Source organism: Prinia subflava (genome assembly GCF_021018805.1).
Source record: "Prinia subflava isolate CZ2003 ecotype Zambia chromosome W unlocalized genomic scaffold, Cam_Psub_1.2 scaffold_37_NEW, whole genome shotgun sequence".
Lineage (NCBI taxonomy): Eukaryota > Metazoa > Chordata > Aves > Passeriformes > Cisticolidae > Prinia > Prinia subflava.
The window spans coordinates 232,960-249,935 of NW_026960612.1; the positions used below are offsets into that span (position 1 = coordinate 232,960).

General features: G+C 46.4%; 1 pseudogene; it reads right to left on the reverse strand.

The window, feature by feature from the left end:
- The window catches only part of LOC134565161 (inorganic pyrophosphatase-like), a 38,466-nt pseudogene extending 34,307 nt beyond the window's left edge, over positions 1-4,159 (reverse strand).
- Positions 4,160-16,976: the final 12,817 nt, after the last annotated feature.

Genomic DNA, 16,976 nt, shown 5'->3' on the forward strand with positions numbered 1-16,976 from the left:
CATCTTCGAAATGACACTGTGAATGACCTGCCTCTCCCACTGACTGGTACTTGGGTCTGCTGATCAAAAAAGTTTCATTCAGATTTTTAATCTCTCATATTTAATAACTCAAGAGATTGGTTCATCAGTTCAGAAGTCTCCATCTGAACATGTTCAAACTACTGACCTTTTGCACCACTCATATTACCCATACAGACTCAGCAACAAAACAAGAAAACTACTAAAACTCCCCCAGCCTGTTTGTGTCACAAGCACCCTGTGATAAGCAAACCTCAGCTTAAACCAAAGACTGCCAGTTCTCCCATCAGTGACAGACTAAACAGCCATTTCATTATTGCTGTAATGAAACCCCAGGGAGGGTGGCTAACAAGACGTGATAGTGCTCAGCTGCACCTCACGCACTGCGAATCTCCAAAGGTTTCATTACCACTTCTCTCCTGGGCATTGCTGTTGGCTTCCAATTCTAATGCTTCTTTTGGGAATTAAAGACATACTGTAAGTTATGCAAGTGTGTGCTGTACTGATGCCTTTGAAGGCTGACCTGAAACAGACTGGACAGAGCTAGAAAATAAAGTAGGTATTTATTGAAAGGCCTCCAGGATCCACCTTGGGCAGAACAGGAACCTCACCAAGGCTGCACCCTGGGTGGACTAAGAATGGCCACATGAAAAAAATGGCTGCCCAGTCACGAGATATTACATTTTTATAAGTTTTGGTCCATTTGCATATTGGGGTTTAATTGTCTAATTACAGCTTCAGGTTGTGCGGTTCCATCCTTCTTGTTCCTCCTCTCAGTCCACCGTTGTGTTCTTGGGCCGAAAGTCGTCTTTGGTCCCCAGTAGGAAAAGGATTTGTTTTGTCTATCTACTCTGTGAAGAGAGCTTGCTGGCACTTAATATGAGGCTCAGGACTGCATCTCTAGGTAGCACAGAATCTGAAAATATGACAGCTAAAACCTAAGGTATCAGTACATCCACGACAATGAAATGTACACTTTTAATGGCAGGCATAGAAAACTGCTAATTTAGAAAGAGTAACAGTAGAAAATGAATTCAAGCACAAACCTTAAACACAGAGAATTATCACAAGATACAGTAAGGGTTTCTCCTGCCCTCAAACACTTAGAGACTTAAAAGAGACACCTAGGCTTGTATACACAGCAATCATTACGTTTCATTGCAAGTTACTGAACTCAGCAGAGAATATTTGGTGTAGTCACTGTGCCTGTATTACATAAATCATCAGTCTGGGTTAGAGTGGTCCTTTCTGACACTATACATTTCTCTATTGATTACCAAAAAAAGCTTTTAAAACCTGCACTTTTATCTAGAGAACACCAACAAAACAATTAGCATTTTGAAATTAATTGTGTTTCAAGGCATAAAAACATACCTCTTTAGATCCAGCAAATACGGGAATGTCATGGAATGGGGAAATATATTTACCATCTGCATTCTCTGAAAGACAAAACAAAGTAGCATTGCAAACCTAAAGATATGGCATAAGATACTGGTGTTGCTAAACATCACATAATACAGAAATGTATATATGCTATGACTGTGCATCGGTTAAACTTTTTCTGAAGTTTAATATCAAGTACATGCCTACATGGAGGACAAGGAATTTGATTGTTTTGACAAGGATTCATTAGAATCAAAGTTATTGCTTTAACATTCAACACTATGCTTCTCTTTTACCTGGCAATACAAGCTATACAAGAATGAGAAGATTCTTTCATTCTTTTCTACTCCCTGGCCATATACAACCGTTAACAAATTAAAAAAAAACTCAACAAAAAAACCCAAAAAAAACCCCACAAAAACCAAAAAAAAACCCCAAAAAAACCCAACCAAACCCAGAGTAACCTAATTTCCATCAGTGGTAAGTGAATTCATCTGGGTTTCTAGCAATGTTGCCCCTGTGACTGCACTGTATTTCTAATAAACTGAGTTTCATGACCACAAATCCTCAATGTAATAGGCCAAAGTCTGATCAAGAGTAAGTGAGGGATGGAATAATTGCTCTAGGCCCTCAACATGAAACACCATACCTTGAAATCAGCAGAAATTAATGTTAACATAACTGGGGCCCAATATGCACCTCAGTCTTGCTCCCACTCTAGAAAGAAACTAATGTCAAAGGAGTGTATGCTTAAGTTTTTCAAGTCCAAGTATCACATCAAAATAATGCAAACACTAATTCAAATCCCAACTAATTTCTCCTCTGCTAGCACCCCTATTCACAGTAAAGGAAAAAGCAGACAAGACACCTCACTTAGCTTTGGACTTTTGACCACCTAAGCAAAGAAGAGTAAATGGAGTTGATTTTTAATTCCTGGAAACCTCCCAGATACTCCTCCCAAATAAAACAAAGTTTAGTGGTAAGCTGTTTATTCCCACCAAATAAAGTGACTTTCTCTAGACGACCTCCTGCGCTGGCAGCCCCATGAATGAGCACAAGGGAGCTCCAGCAGTGCTGCCAAGCGAGCACACTGCCTCCACTTTTCCCACACCAGCAGACGTCAGAGTTGACTGTAGGGCAATGGACCAGAAACGTACAAACCCACTGCGATAGGACTGGCACACAAATAAGACAACACTGTAACAAAAATACGTAATACTGAACACAGCACACCCTCAGCTCTCGCTGTGTCTTGAGGCTCCTCCTGGAGCACTGCCCGTGCCCTCGCACTGCCACTTGCTGGCCCCTCGCTCAGGGCTGGAGCCCCACCTTTCGAATGTCAGCCTCCCACCTCGGTGATGTGTCTGGTGAGAGGGAAGGCTGCACTGCTCACAAAGGACATGGAGGGCTGTCACACCACAGAGCCTCTCACGGCTGTCCCTAGGGTGCCACAGGTCCCCGCGGCCAGGCTGCCACTACACGGCACCACCGCAGCGCTTCACCCCCGGCATCCTCCGGGGCTGAGCAGGCCCAGCATCCCCTCCAAAAGCCAGGATGTCTACAGGATCCGCCTTCACTCTCTACAAAACCACTGCTCTCCCCCTGCAGCGGTGGGAAGGCTCGGGGGCGACACCTCAGCCAACCTGAGGAGCCTCCGCGGGACCGGGGAGACGCCGCCGCCACCTTTCCCCCTCCGTGCGCCCTGCGGGACGGGAAAGGAAGGGGTTTATGGAGCCCGGGAACTGCTACTTACTAAAGTAGAAATGGTAATCAGGCGAGTTGGGCCGGCCCTACTGTTCTGTGCTGTAGCAGGACATAACACCCAGGCGCCCCTGTTATGAACAAGCTTCCCGGATGGGAGGGGCTGGGCTGCCCCTGTCCTGGCCCCGTGGAGGACGGTCGCCCAGTCCCCCCCAGGGAAAGCGCAGAGCACGCATTGGCATGTTAAAAGAGCTCTGGGAGTGCAGCCCCTCTCTTCCCAATTTGTGCTTTCACCCAGCCTTTTGGAGGAATGGGGGTTTCTCCTGGTTGCAACCCCCACACCCTAGCAAGCTTGAAGACAGAGGGAAGCTGCCCCGAAGGGAAAGGCAGCATTCTTCTACCTCATTAAAATGTGAAAAGGAGTGGCTCCGGCCTTGATGGCCCAGCCATTGTTTGCTGTAACTACCTCTTCCAGCCGGGATACCTCTGCTTCGACCAGGACCAATGCATATGCATTTTTATATGCAAATAAAACTGCCCCTGTGTATCCTGGGAGAGTTTTTTTGGAGAAACTGCACCCCAAGACAAGAAGCTAGATGTGTCAGAGGAGAATTAGATAGTGCCCTAGCCGAGCAAGAAGTAGATGCACCCCCTGGCCTGGTTTGAAGATTCACCATAACATATGAGGAGCTTAGATACAATGGGAAATGGCTAGCTGAATTGACTTAAGTAGAGAATGGGAAACTCTTGAAACTTTTCCCTGAGGGCAAAGAGCTGACTGCCACTGCTCTGCCTTCTGATGGTTGACCAGAGAGAACTCCCAGCTGTTTCTATGGGAACAAGGACTCAGCATCCACTGGGTCAGCACCTGCTCCTTTGGATGGCTGCAGCAGCGTGGAAAACTCCGATCAGACTCTGCAATCCTGCTGATAACTTTAATAATGAGCTGATCACTTTAATAAAGAGCTGAATATTAATAAAGGCATATGCCCTGTTCTTTTCACCCCCACCCCCGTGCCGCCAGCAGCAGCCGCGACACCCCCAGCGGTGCCCGCATGATGGCGGCAGCCGCGCACCGCCTCCCCTCCCCTTCCAGCGGCTGCCGCGTCGCGCCAGCCCTGCCCAGCCTGCTGCTGCCCGGCCGGGCCCCGGGCAGTGCCGTGGGGGAAGAGAGAGGCTCTGGGGCTGCCCAGCCTCAAGGGAGGGTTCCACCAGGTTGAAATTAATAGTAACTGTTATAAATGCCAATCCAATTTTCCAGTTTGTGAAAAATGTGAAATGATTAATTAATGTTCTTATGGTTAATTGAAAAACTATAAAACTGTATAAATGTGTGTGTTGTATAAAAGTATATGCTTCAGGATACTTTGTAGCAGTCAGTGAAACCAAATCGTAAAAAAGCAGGCACCACCCCAAGAGCTCACATTCAGAAATAGACAAAAGGTTTACGGGAAACGGGCAGTCTCCTCGAGCACGGGGAGGAGACCCATCAAGATAAGACAGCCAAGTGATCCACACCTCTGCTGACACCCTCACAGATCATCAAGCATCATCATCCATATCTCGACCATTCATCAGCCATAAAGATCTATAGAAACTAGACATTAACATATGAACTGAGAAAAAGAACTCTTTCCAGCCTGGTCGGAGACACCCTTAGATTTGAATAGCTAACCAGGAAACAAAAGGAAATATGGGGAAATATTGCCGAGGGCAGAATAAAGTGTATAAAAACTAAGCCCCGAACCGGGCAAATTTGTGAACCGAAGGGGAGGCAGCAGACGGCCAAGTTCTGTGTCTCACGGTTCACCCTTGGCATTTTCCCAGGAAAAAGACTGTCAAGTATCTCCGCTGTTAGTGGGTTTATCGAAATTCTGTAATTCGATCTTTATTAATAAACCAAATTATTATTTTAATTGAAATATCATATTGGCATTTATAACACAATTGAAAATATGATTTGGTCTGTTAAAAATCAAATTACAGAATTTCGGTAAAACCAACAAGCGGAGTTATGGTGATGATGACTCAGTATCAGCAAAGGGTGAACCGGAAAGCAGCCTCTATCGCACTGCCGTCCCCCAGTGTTCAAGAATTAGCCCCGATTGGGGTCCAGGCTTTATACATTTTATTTTGCCCCTGGCATAAGATTTCCCCACAGTTCTTTGTCTCCTTGGAATAGTTATTCGAATGCATCGCTGTCATTGGTCTGCTGAATGGGGTTTCCTATGGGAGGGAGAAGTGTCAATTTCAGTCCTCCGGTGAGTGAATGGAAGACGAAATTTTTGAATGGACAGATGTTCTCCTCCAGTGATCAGCGAGATGGTAAAGCTCTGATGACTCTGCTGCCATTGGGAGGAGAACTGATTGCTTATCTTAAGGTGTCCTCCTTTCTAAAGCCAATGAACAGGGCATATGCCTTTATTAATATTCAGCTCTTTATTAAAGTCATCAGCTCTTTATTAAAGTCATCAGGAGGATTGTAGAGTCCGACAGGAGTTTCTCACACTGCTGTGGAAATCCGAAGGAGCAGGTGCTGTTGCAGCTCTTCACTCAGGTGCCCGCAGTAGGTGGCAAGTCCTTGTCTCCACGGGAATAGCTAGAAGCTCTCTCTGGTCAACCATCAGAAGGCAGAGCGGTGAGGGGTCTGTCACTGGAGTACAGAGTCAGCTCTTTACCCTCAGGGAAACACCTCGAGAGTTTCCCATTGTCTGTCTCAGTCACTTCAGCTGGCCGGCTCCCATTCCATTCAGACTCCTCATAGGTCATGGTGAATGTTCAAACCAGGCCAGGGGGTGCATCCACTCCTTCCTCGGCCAGGGCACTATCTAATTCTCCTCTGATGCATCTAGCTTCCCATCTTGGGGTGCAGTTCCTCTCAAAAAAGCTCTCCCAGGATTCACAGGGTCGGTTTTATTTGCATATACAAAGGCATATGCATTTTTCCTGGTCGAAGCAGAGGGTATCCCTGCTGAAAAAGGTAGTTACAGTGAACAATGACAGGGCCATTTAGACAGGAGCCACTCCTTTTCACATTTTAATGAGGTAGGAGAATGCCACAGGGCAGCTTCCCCTCATCCTCAAACTTGCTGGGGTGTGGGGCTACATCTAGCCTATCTGGCTCTCTAGGAACAGCAGCTTCACCCCAGCTATGGGGTTCTCTGCAAAAAGGAAAAACCCCCATTTTTCTAAAAGGCTGGGTGACGGCACAAATTGATGGGAGGAGGGGGTTGCATTTTGAGTACTCAGAAACTCTTTTAATATGCTAATGGAATGAAAATGCTCCGCATTTTCCTCTGGGGGGATGGAGAGGCTGTCTTGCTATGGGGGGCAGGACAGGGATGGCACAACCCCTCTCGACTAGGGTTTTCCCGTCCCTGGGAAACGCTGGGGTTTCCAGTGCCCCCCATTTACTCTGTTCAGAGCCCTCATATCCACTGGAAATTCGTTCATAACAATGGTGCCTCTGGTTCCTGACATTTCATTGTGTCCTCCTAAATGGTGGTTTTGGGTGTTTCCAGCCTTGGAATTCGTCAATTCCGTGGCTGGCTGGAACTAAGGTTACACTCCACATAACATATTTACAGTTTGTATCTATGATTTAACATACTATAATCCATAAGAACATGAATTAACATACCATATTTACCACAGTAACGAAAGCCAACCCCTCCTTGAGGTGGCAAGTGACCCCAGCGGTAGCCCAGGTGTTTCCAGGCTGAGGTGCTCGCAGGCCAATAGCACTGCCAGAAAGGGGGATGCCAAGAGGATGGAGCCAGGCTCTTCTTGGTGATGCCAAGCACTAGGACTTGAGGGAATGGGCAGAAACTGACACACAGGAAATTCCACCTGGACAAGAGGAAGAACTTTACTGTGCACTGGAACACATTGCCCAGAGAGGGTGTGATGTATCTGTAAAAGGAGATACTCAAGAACGACCTGGACACAATCCTGTGCTATGTGCTCTAGGCTGACCCTGTTTGAGCAGGGTGGTTGGACCTTGTAATAAATGCCATGGGATAATTTGTGTTATAAGGTTATATGTATATAAAAACAAATGTAACAAGCAAGCCTGGGCTTGAGGCACTGAAACCTGCAAGCCCGGGCTTGTAGCAATTACATTTCAGAGAGAACAAAAGCTGCTGCCAGGAAATCCAAGGTGGAGCTGGAGAAGCTAGAAGCACTGCCATTAACCACAAGAAAGGAGAGTGGACCGACTCTCTCTGGGCAAGAAAGCTGTGAAACGCCCAGCCATCAAGAAAAGATACCAATCTCGGCAGCAGTATCGGAGAGGACACATTTCATCATTTCAACCCCCTATTCAGACACTCTGAAAAACCAAAATTATTATTCATCTCTCCCCGGAAAGTCTATTCAGCAGACGGGATGGCTGAATGAAAAACTAAAATTATTATTCATCCTTCCCCAGAAAGCCTATTCAGGAGACGGGGCGGCTGAATAGAACAAAGGACTCTGGGGGCTGCTGGCAAAATAAACTGTATTTAAGGAGACCTCGGAATAGGCTGAATTTGTGAACAGGGGAAGGTCACAGTGAGATAGAGGTTGTGGCTGCAGTTCACCCAGTGCCAATCCTGGGTTATCAACACTGCACTTTTGATTGCTGGTTTGCCTAAATTTTGTTCTGTGATTTCTTTAATTAATAAAATTGTAAATTGGCTGGACATTTATAACAAATCAGATGAACTGCTGCATACCCTTCCAACCTGACCAATTCTGTGATGCAAAATTAGGGGTGATGGTACCAAGGGTTGCTATCCTTACCTGACACCCATGGCAGAATGAAGATCCTACCCTGCTGCTTCCTAGGTAGGGAAATGTTAGGTTCTTGGTGCACAATTTTTATGTCACCCAAGCCACACTGTCTGCTCCACTTATAGCTGGGCTATTTTGCATGTGTTCCCAATCAGAGAAATTTTTATACTGAACCCTGCTGATACTTCAGTAAGATTCTGTATTCATCCTGTGTTGGTTTTAAACCTTAATACCTCTATGTATATTCTGATTCCTTTGAATTCCCTTTTCATTGGTCCTTGAGGATGATTTCAAATGAATTTCCTCTGTCGATAAGGATAGTGGTTCTTGTAGTACTTCTTCTTTGTAGATCTTTGTCATGGGTTAGCACTGGCCAGATGTTAGTGCACCCATGAATATATGTTTTTTCTCTAACAACTCCTGTGGGATGTGATCAGGAACAGAGCAGAGCAGGCTTAAATCTTGAAAACAAAAAAAACCCCACCAAAACTTTATTAATTACATAAGAACAGGGACAGAAATACTCTTAAACACACACAGAGACAGAAATAAAAACTTCTTAGAACATTTCTTCTCCCAGTTTCTACCTCCCCACCCATCACTCTTCACAGACCAACCCCTGGGTTTTAGATCAAACAATCACCACTCAAAAACAAACTAATCTTCAATTCAGCAAGGGAGAGAGGAGTCTCTCTCGCACCACAGACTGTTCCTCAGAAAACACGGGTCCACCCCTTATGTGTTTCCATGTCACCCATAGCACCGCCCGGAGAAGTCTGCTAAGGTGACACTCTCTTTTTCCTATGTCCAGCGCTCTCACCACTGTCTCATAGGCCAAAACTACATACAGGGCTTTTTAAGGATGCTGCATGCCGAGCTCTCCCCTTTTCACCCAGGGGCCAGGGTTCCAGGAGCAGGTCTGCCCTGAGGGCAGAGGGCACTACCTTACCCTCCCCCTCTTTTCTCTGCTCGCTCCAACTCTTCAAGTGCAAGTCACTGTAGCAAAAGCAAGGGGCAGCTGCATCCACCCAAAAATGCAGTTTATGTTCAAAAGAGACTCAAGTTCAGTCCATGGCTGACATTATGCAAGAAAAGTCCAGCTCCAAGGCTACTCCTCTCATTCTTCCATCGAGTTCTTTCCAATCATGCTTTATCATCTCGGTCCCAGGCCGCTTCCCTCTCTCCGAAAACCACCAGTCATGAGAATCAATGTCTAAGAAAAGTTTCTTTCTGCCAAGCAAGGGTTAACAGTTTCTTCTCAGCAGGGTGCAGGCGGAGGCACTCCCAGGCTCGGCAACCCCCCACGTGGCTGAGCACCTTCTCCCGGAGTTTGGGGGGAGGAGGGGGGTGAGCACACACAGAAGGCACTTCCACAGTTTTCCACCCCTCCATCCTGGACGGGGCAGCTCAGTTCCAGTCCTGTCCCTTCTCTTCTCCCCCCCCCGGGGGGGCTCCGGCTTACCTGAGCCGACCACGTGTTTCCCCTCCCCCACCCAGCCTCGTGGCCAGGCGGGGGAAGGAGACTGGAGACGTCTCTCTGCTGAAAACCCGGATCCGAAAAGAGGCCGAGCCCCTCAGACTCCTGCTTTTAACTCTTTGTGTCCTCAGAGGCGTGTCCAAACCTCTGAGTGACCAACCCAGGTGCCAGCAGAAAAGCTGATCACTGATTGGACTGCCCACATCCCCCTGGAGGAATTCACCTCCCCCCCCAACCACGACAATCTTTCAAAAATTCCTGAAAAGGGGCAAATACCAATATTTGCATTTCATTGATGGAGAAACTGAGGCAGAATAACTTTTGTTGCATCATCACTCTTAAATCCCAAGCCAGTGATCTTGTGTATTCATCTTGAAAGGTGGTCAATATTAGCTTTGAATGTTAACTCTGATTTGAATTACCCTGAAGGATTTCTGCAGGATAACTCCATGTTTTCCTCATTACTTTATACATTATTTTGAATGTTATTGGGAATTATTTATTTGCAGCAGAAAGGCTAAGTCAGTATCTTCCTTCAGATATAAACAGCATATAGCTACTTCTCATTATTTGTTCCCTATACTATTTTGGTAGATCAAGCTTCAAAGAGAGATCAAGAGTCAGGATTGTCTGCTCAGTGTGTGCAGCAAGGACACAATTATTTCACACTAGAACAGGAGATTTTCATTATGGCCTCACTACCATTCCCCCATGTACTCCTCTGAAATGTCAGTTGGTGCTCTGCATCTTTGATGGAGCTGTATTCTAGTGTGTGGATTTCCCATTACAAGAAGGGGGGGGAGGAAGAAGCTATGGTCTCCTTTGATTTGTGCCACTGCTTGCTATATTTGTCACAATAGATCTCTCTCTTCAGGAGAACAGAGAGGCAATTTTGCAGGGCCATTGCCCACTTCTGCAGAAGCTACAAAATAGTACTTCATACTTCACCAGAGGAGCTGGCATCTGAGTTCACCAAAAGCAAGGTTTTCAGGGGTAATCCCCTGAATTGAACACACAGGGGTGAAATTCTTCATAGAATCATAGGCTTGGGGGAAAGGGTCCTTAAAGATCATGTAGTTCCCCCCTGCCATGGACAGGGGCACCTTTTACCAGACCAGGTTGCTCAGAGCTCCATCCAACCTGGCAATGAACACTTCCAGGGATGGAGCATCCACAACTTCTCTGGGCAACGTGTTCCAGTGTCTCACCACCCTTACAGTAAAGAATTTCTTTGTTATATCTAATCCTAGACATATTCTCTTTCAGTCAGAAGCCATTCCCCCTTGTCCCATCACTACATACTCTTGTAAGAAGTCCCTCTCCATCTTTCTTCTAGGCTCCCCTCAGATAGCAGCAGGTCTCTGCAGTTCTAAAATTTTAAAGTTTGCTTAGAGGGCAAACAATATGTTTTTCATGTGGAGTAATTAAAAAGGAAAAACCTATATAACTTTTTTTCTATTATAATAAAATCTATTATGTGCTTTCTTTGAGTTGTCCTGCTGCTGAAATGGGCAAGGTTAAAAGGAAACATGTGCCATAGCCCTAGCATTCTACCTCTGCATAGTTCTGAGGAATCTGGATTTATTTATGGAAGGTCAGAGCCTTTGAAAATTACTTACTGAGAGTACACTTAGAATTTTTACACTTGCAAAGCTGACAAATGGGTGTAAGGTAATTCTAGTAGGAGTCCAATTCATATTTATTTCCCTCTACAAACTGGAAAGTGAAATGCACTGCAGTGGGCAGGAGTCTCGGTAAGATGCACAAAGTCTGAGCTCAGATTTCTCCATTGCCTTGCATTGTGAACATGGTCTTACCTAAAACTCTCTCATCTGTAATAGGAAATCAGCTGTGAAGCACTTAGAATTTATGAAATATAAACGACTTTCTGTGCAGGCGCTGTTTAGATGCATAAATACATGCCATCATGTGTCTTGGGTTGAAAAATGTAACCAAAAATGTGTATTCTATTTTCATCTGTTGAAGCTGGTTGAGAGGTATTGTTCTTTATCTCTTCTAACTCCAGGGGTAGAAAGAGGGCAGATGCCTTCTGTTAATGGGACACCTGATAACACGAGATAAGGCAATGCCTTCTTATCTCTTCCTCCACCCATCCTCCTTTAAGGGATATCACCTGTCAATAGGCCATTTAAGGCCTCTCACATGACTGATAACATTACTTCATTCCATTGTGAGATGCTCCACTCAGTGGGAGGAGCCAAAGCCTTTCCACCAGCATAAAACTTGCAATCCCAAACACCAAAGGAGCCTGTTTCCACTGGATTCCCAGAGGAAGACTGGACCCTTTTCTTCAGGATCATCTCTACTCCAACAGAGCCACATCTGTCACTCCAGGAGGACTTACTTCAGACTACCTCCAAAACCCTGACCAACAGGGTGTCAGGTTTGCATTCTGACTGTCAGTGGTCCTTTGTACTATTGAATTTATCTTGTTTTATTGTATTTTTACCTTTCTTGTTGTTTGTTCTCTCTCTATTAAATTGTATTTCTGACTTGGAGTCTCACTGGTTTTGCTTTCAAACCAGTACATATTTTTGGTGCCCAACGTGGGGGAGGGAGCTACTGAGAAAAGTCAGAATTACATTTTTTTTTTTTAAGGAGACACCTCTTCACTATGATATTCAGCATGCTTACATGGGTCTTGTACCTAGCTCTCTATATTTTTCCGCACATGGGGCACTATATGCTGGTCTTAATGTTCCTGTGTAGACCAAGGTATGGTATCAAATTTGCTTTATTGGTCTATTATGTCTATTGCATGCTGACCGCCAAGGCAATGAACATCATTTGGGACATATACTCAATTTTGTTTGCTTGTCCTAGTCTAGGATGCTACGTCTGGCGCCTCTACATTCGCACCCAGCCCCTGAGGGGAGGGGTAAAGAATGAATTTTTCCAGCCTTTCAGGCCTGACACAGCAGTTCTTGAAAATATTGAGTTCTCTCTGGATGCCAAGGACAGCATAGGGTTGTTGCTGGTTCTGCTTTGTCTTCTCTGCCTGGCATGTCTTCTCTGCACTGCCTGCAACATGCTTAGAAACAAAACGCTACATAGTGTGGTACAGTGTCTTCTTGAGGAGGAGGAAAAAAGAAGCAAAGCAACAGGGTCCATGTGCACACAGGTTGTCACAAAGGAGAAAAGAATCAAACGCAAAGCAACAGTGTCAGTGTCTACACAGACTGTCACAGAGGAGAAATGAGCCAAAAGCAAAGCAACTGTGTCCCTGTCTATGCAGGTTGTCACAGAAGAGAAAGCAACCAAAAGCACCATCAGCATCCCCACACAAACCGTCACCGAACCAGAACAGCCTAAACCGGCTTCTCTTTTGTCAGAATACAGTTTCACCCATACTTAGTACCATAACAAGACATATGTTAATTCTTTAAATTTTCTCCTTTTCCCACAGTAAAAACACCGAAGAGCTTCTTTATATTTATATACTTTCCTTCGTCTCGGGGGTGACTGTCCCGATTTCTCTCTAATGCCACCCTTCTTTTCTAAACATTCGGGTCTTTGGGGTGGTCCCTTACTCTGGATTTCTTGCACGGCCGCTTACCAACACCCGTGCCTGCGTCTTTTGCCGCATATACACTTTTTGAGCTTCCCTTAATAATTCCTGCAAACCTCTTCTTTGCTAATCCTCAATTGTGCATATTCTAACTCGTCTACCTCCCTTTGTTCCTTGTTCTTTACATACTTACACAGAGCATGACATGTCTATGACTCAAACGTACTAAACATTGGCCAAATCACATATTTCTCTATCTCATTGCCTCCCCATACTTTCATACAAAAGTAAATCATCCTTTTCTTAGATTTCTCTCGCCTCTCGGGATACTCCTTACAACATTCTAGCATCTACCCCAGGGGGCTTCCCCTCGGGATCTCGGGAACTACTTCCTCCGAGGTTTCTCATAGCTGATATCTCGTATCTTTGCTGAGATACGACCCCATCCTTCCCGTGGCGCAGAAGTTTCAATGGGTTTACACAAAAATTAAATCCCGAGTCTTTCTGACCTTGGTGCTGTTAACTTAGTAGTCTGCCAGAGGATCGTTCCGGGGAGGTTCGTTTAACGGCGGGCTCGACAACCGCTACCGAAAAAATTAACCGACCTTAAGGTCGCAGTCAAGAAGGCTTACTCTTCCCCGAACTCTATTGGGATGTCCTCTTTCTTTCTAGACTCCTGGTGACCATTAACCTCCCCGTCGGGAGACACTCACAAAAATCTCACAAACTCACCCGCTTCCCTGTCGATCGGCCGTGCCCCTCGCGGGACAACGGAACTGCGATCTCGAGGTCCGCTCTCGCTTCGTGACAATATCACGTGTCTTTCACACACACACACACACACGTTCTCATTCGCTAGGTTACTCCCACTCAACCACCCAGTACTTACGATCCGGTTTTCCTGCGTGGATTCTTTGTGCACGTAGACTTTTACGAGTGAAACAAAACTGCGGTTACCAGGGACCCTTCCTTGCTGAGTTCCCGAGCCCACCTAAGCTAGCTTGTCTTTTTTTTACCCTTCTGCTGTGGTGGTTTTTGGGTTCGTTTAGCCAGTAGGTTCTGCTGGACTTATCCTGATCTGCCGAGCCGCTTTTTACGGCGGGGTGCCTCCCAGTCAGATACGGGGGTCCACAGATTTTCCAAAACTGGCCCCACGTTGGGCGACATATTGTTAAAATTGCGAATACAATATTCTAATTAAAATAATAATTTGGTTTATTAATAAAAGATCAAATCACAGAATTTCAATAACCTACCAACAGCAGAGAAACTTGACAGAGTTTTCCCGGGAAATGCCAAGGGTGAACTGTGAGATACAGGGTCTGGCAGCCTGCTATCTCCCCCAACGGTTCACAAATTTGCCCGGTTCGGGGCTTGGTTTTTATACACTTTATTCTGCCCTCGGCAATATTTCTCCATATTTCCCATTGTTTCCCGACTAACTATACAAATTCAGGAGTTTCCCCGACCAAGCAGAAAAGAGTTCCTTTCTCTGTTCAAATGTTAATGTCCAGTTTCTATGGATCCTTATGGTTGATAAATGATTGAGATATGGATGATGTCGCTTGATGGTCTGTGAAGGTGACAGTCAAGGTGTGAGTTGCTGGTGCCAGCTTATCTCCGGAGGTCTCCTCTCGGTGCTTGAGAAGGCTGCAAGCTTTCCTGGAAAAGTCCTTTGTTCCTCTCTGAATGGAGGCGCCTGCTTTTTCGGGGTTGATTGTTTTCACCATCTGCTGCAAGGTCTCCTAAAACATAGACTTATATCTAACATAACTTTATACAGTTTTATAATTCTCCAATTTACTGTAAGAACATGGATTAATCATTTCACGTTTATAACAATACCGATAAGCTGCTGGGCACTGGAAATTATGCCGATGCCAATGGACAAGTTGGGTTTGCGCCCTTGGTGCTTGAGCAGTGCCAGCAGGTAGGCATGGCAGCTCTGGTTCAGACCATAGCAATGGCTGCTCCAGAGGAATCGTTTGCCACAATTGTTCAAGGAGCTGATGAGCCATTCCTGCATTTTGCAGGAAGGCTGCTGCAGTGGAAAAGCAGGTCGGTGATCCAGAGCATAGGAAGGTATTACTTAAGCACCTGGCCCGAGGCAACTGCAATACTGATTGCAGGAGGATCATAGACGCACTTCCTGGTGATCCGTCCATCGCTCAGATGGCAGAAGCCTGTGCAAAGATAAGCACACGTAGCCGCAAGTTGGTTGCCTTGGCTGATGCTGTGCAGTTGCCTGTGGCTATGGCTGTACAACCAGCCGTGGCCACTGTGATGCAGCCTGCTTGGATAGTCCCTCAGGGCAGGCTGCAACAGCAGGGCAGTCCCAAAACCAGGAAAAAACAGGGGAAGAAAGTGCAGAAAACCACGGCCTTCTTGTTTTTGTGCACTCGATGCGGAAAACCAAATCATTATGCAAATAATTGCAAGGCGACGGTGCATGTCAATGGCCATCCCCTTCTGGTGTCGGGAAACACGAAACGCAGCGCGAAGCAGAGACGCGCTCAGACACAAGTGTTTCTGCCCCCGCCCAAACCGATGGAGGTCTGCTTAGCAGGCTTGCAGCCAGCACCCCCGGTTCAGCGGATGTTGACGTCTGCACAGCAGAATCTGTCCTTATAAATTCGGACAAGATACACAGGGTTCCCCTTGGATGCCTTTGGCCCTTTGGGTGATGGCATGAGTGCTTTCCTCATGGGGAGGTCTAGTGCTATCATTCAGGGTATCATTGTGCACACGGGACTCATTGATGCTGATTTTTCAGGGCAGATTCATGCAATGGTTTCCACACCCACCCCCCCTTTGACTATTCCAAAAGGCACCTGTATTGCTCAACTTGTTCCTTTTAAGTCTTCTGTTTCCAGGATGGAGGACCGGTCACGAGGTGACGGCGGCTTTGGCTCTACTGGGTTGCCTCAAGTCCACTGGACTGTTCTCCTGACCAAAGACCGTCCTGAGATTGTGTGTACTGTGTCCATGGCTGATGCAACGCCGTCGGAGATTCAACTCCGCGGCCTCCCAGATACCAGTGCTGATGTTACCATTCTCTCCCTGGCGGCTTGGCCCCCACAGTGGCCTTTGAGCCTGGTACAGAAACCTGTCGTGGGCTTAGGAGGAACGAAGCAATGTTATGTGAGCCAGAATCCTGTGATCATCACCAACCCGGAGGGACAGACGGCCATGATTTGGCCTTATGTTACGGAGACTGCTAAGAACCTCTGGGGGAGGGATGTTTTGGCTGCGTGGGAGGTGCGACTCAGCACGGATTTTTAATGGGGGCCACTGTGACGAAGGGCGCAAAGTGTCCCACGCCTCCTTTACAGTGGCTGGTAGACAAACCCATCTGGGAGGATCAGTGGCCCCTCTCTCATGACAAGCTAGTCGCCCTTCGCAAACTTGTACAGGAGCAGTTGGACCAGGGGCATCTGGAACCATCTACCAGTCCCTGGAACACTCCTGTGTTTTGTATCAAAAAGAAGTTTGGGAAATGGAGGTTGCTACAAGACCTCCGAAAAATCAATGCCGTGATGGAAGGCATGGGGACATTACAGGCGGGCATGCCATCGCCTACCATGCTTCCCGCGGACTGGCCGGTCCTCATCGTGGATCTGAAGGATTGTTTTTTTACGATCCCTCTGCATCCCAATGACAGACCAAAATTCGCCTTCACGGTACCAACAATAAACAATGCCGAACCAGCACAGAGATATCAATGGAAATTTTTGCCTCAAGGCATGTGAAATTCCCCGGTATTATGCCAATGGTATGTGGCCCATGCCTTATCTGGAGTCCGCAAGCAGTTTCCTGACGCTCACGTCTATCATTATATGGACGACATTTTGGTGGCTGCTCCCACCCAGGATGAGCTGCTGAGGATACAGCCTCAGTTGTTGAATGCTCTGCATTCACATGGACTGCAGGTGGCTCCAGAAAAGGTACAACAGCAACCTCCCTGGAAATATTTAGGCGTCAAAATTCTGGAACGGACTATCCGTCACCAGGAGGTGCAATTTGTGCAACCTGTGAAGACACTGAATGATGCTCAGAAGCTGGTAGGTGTCATCACTTGGTTGCGTCCTTACCTGG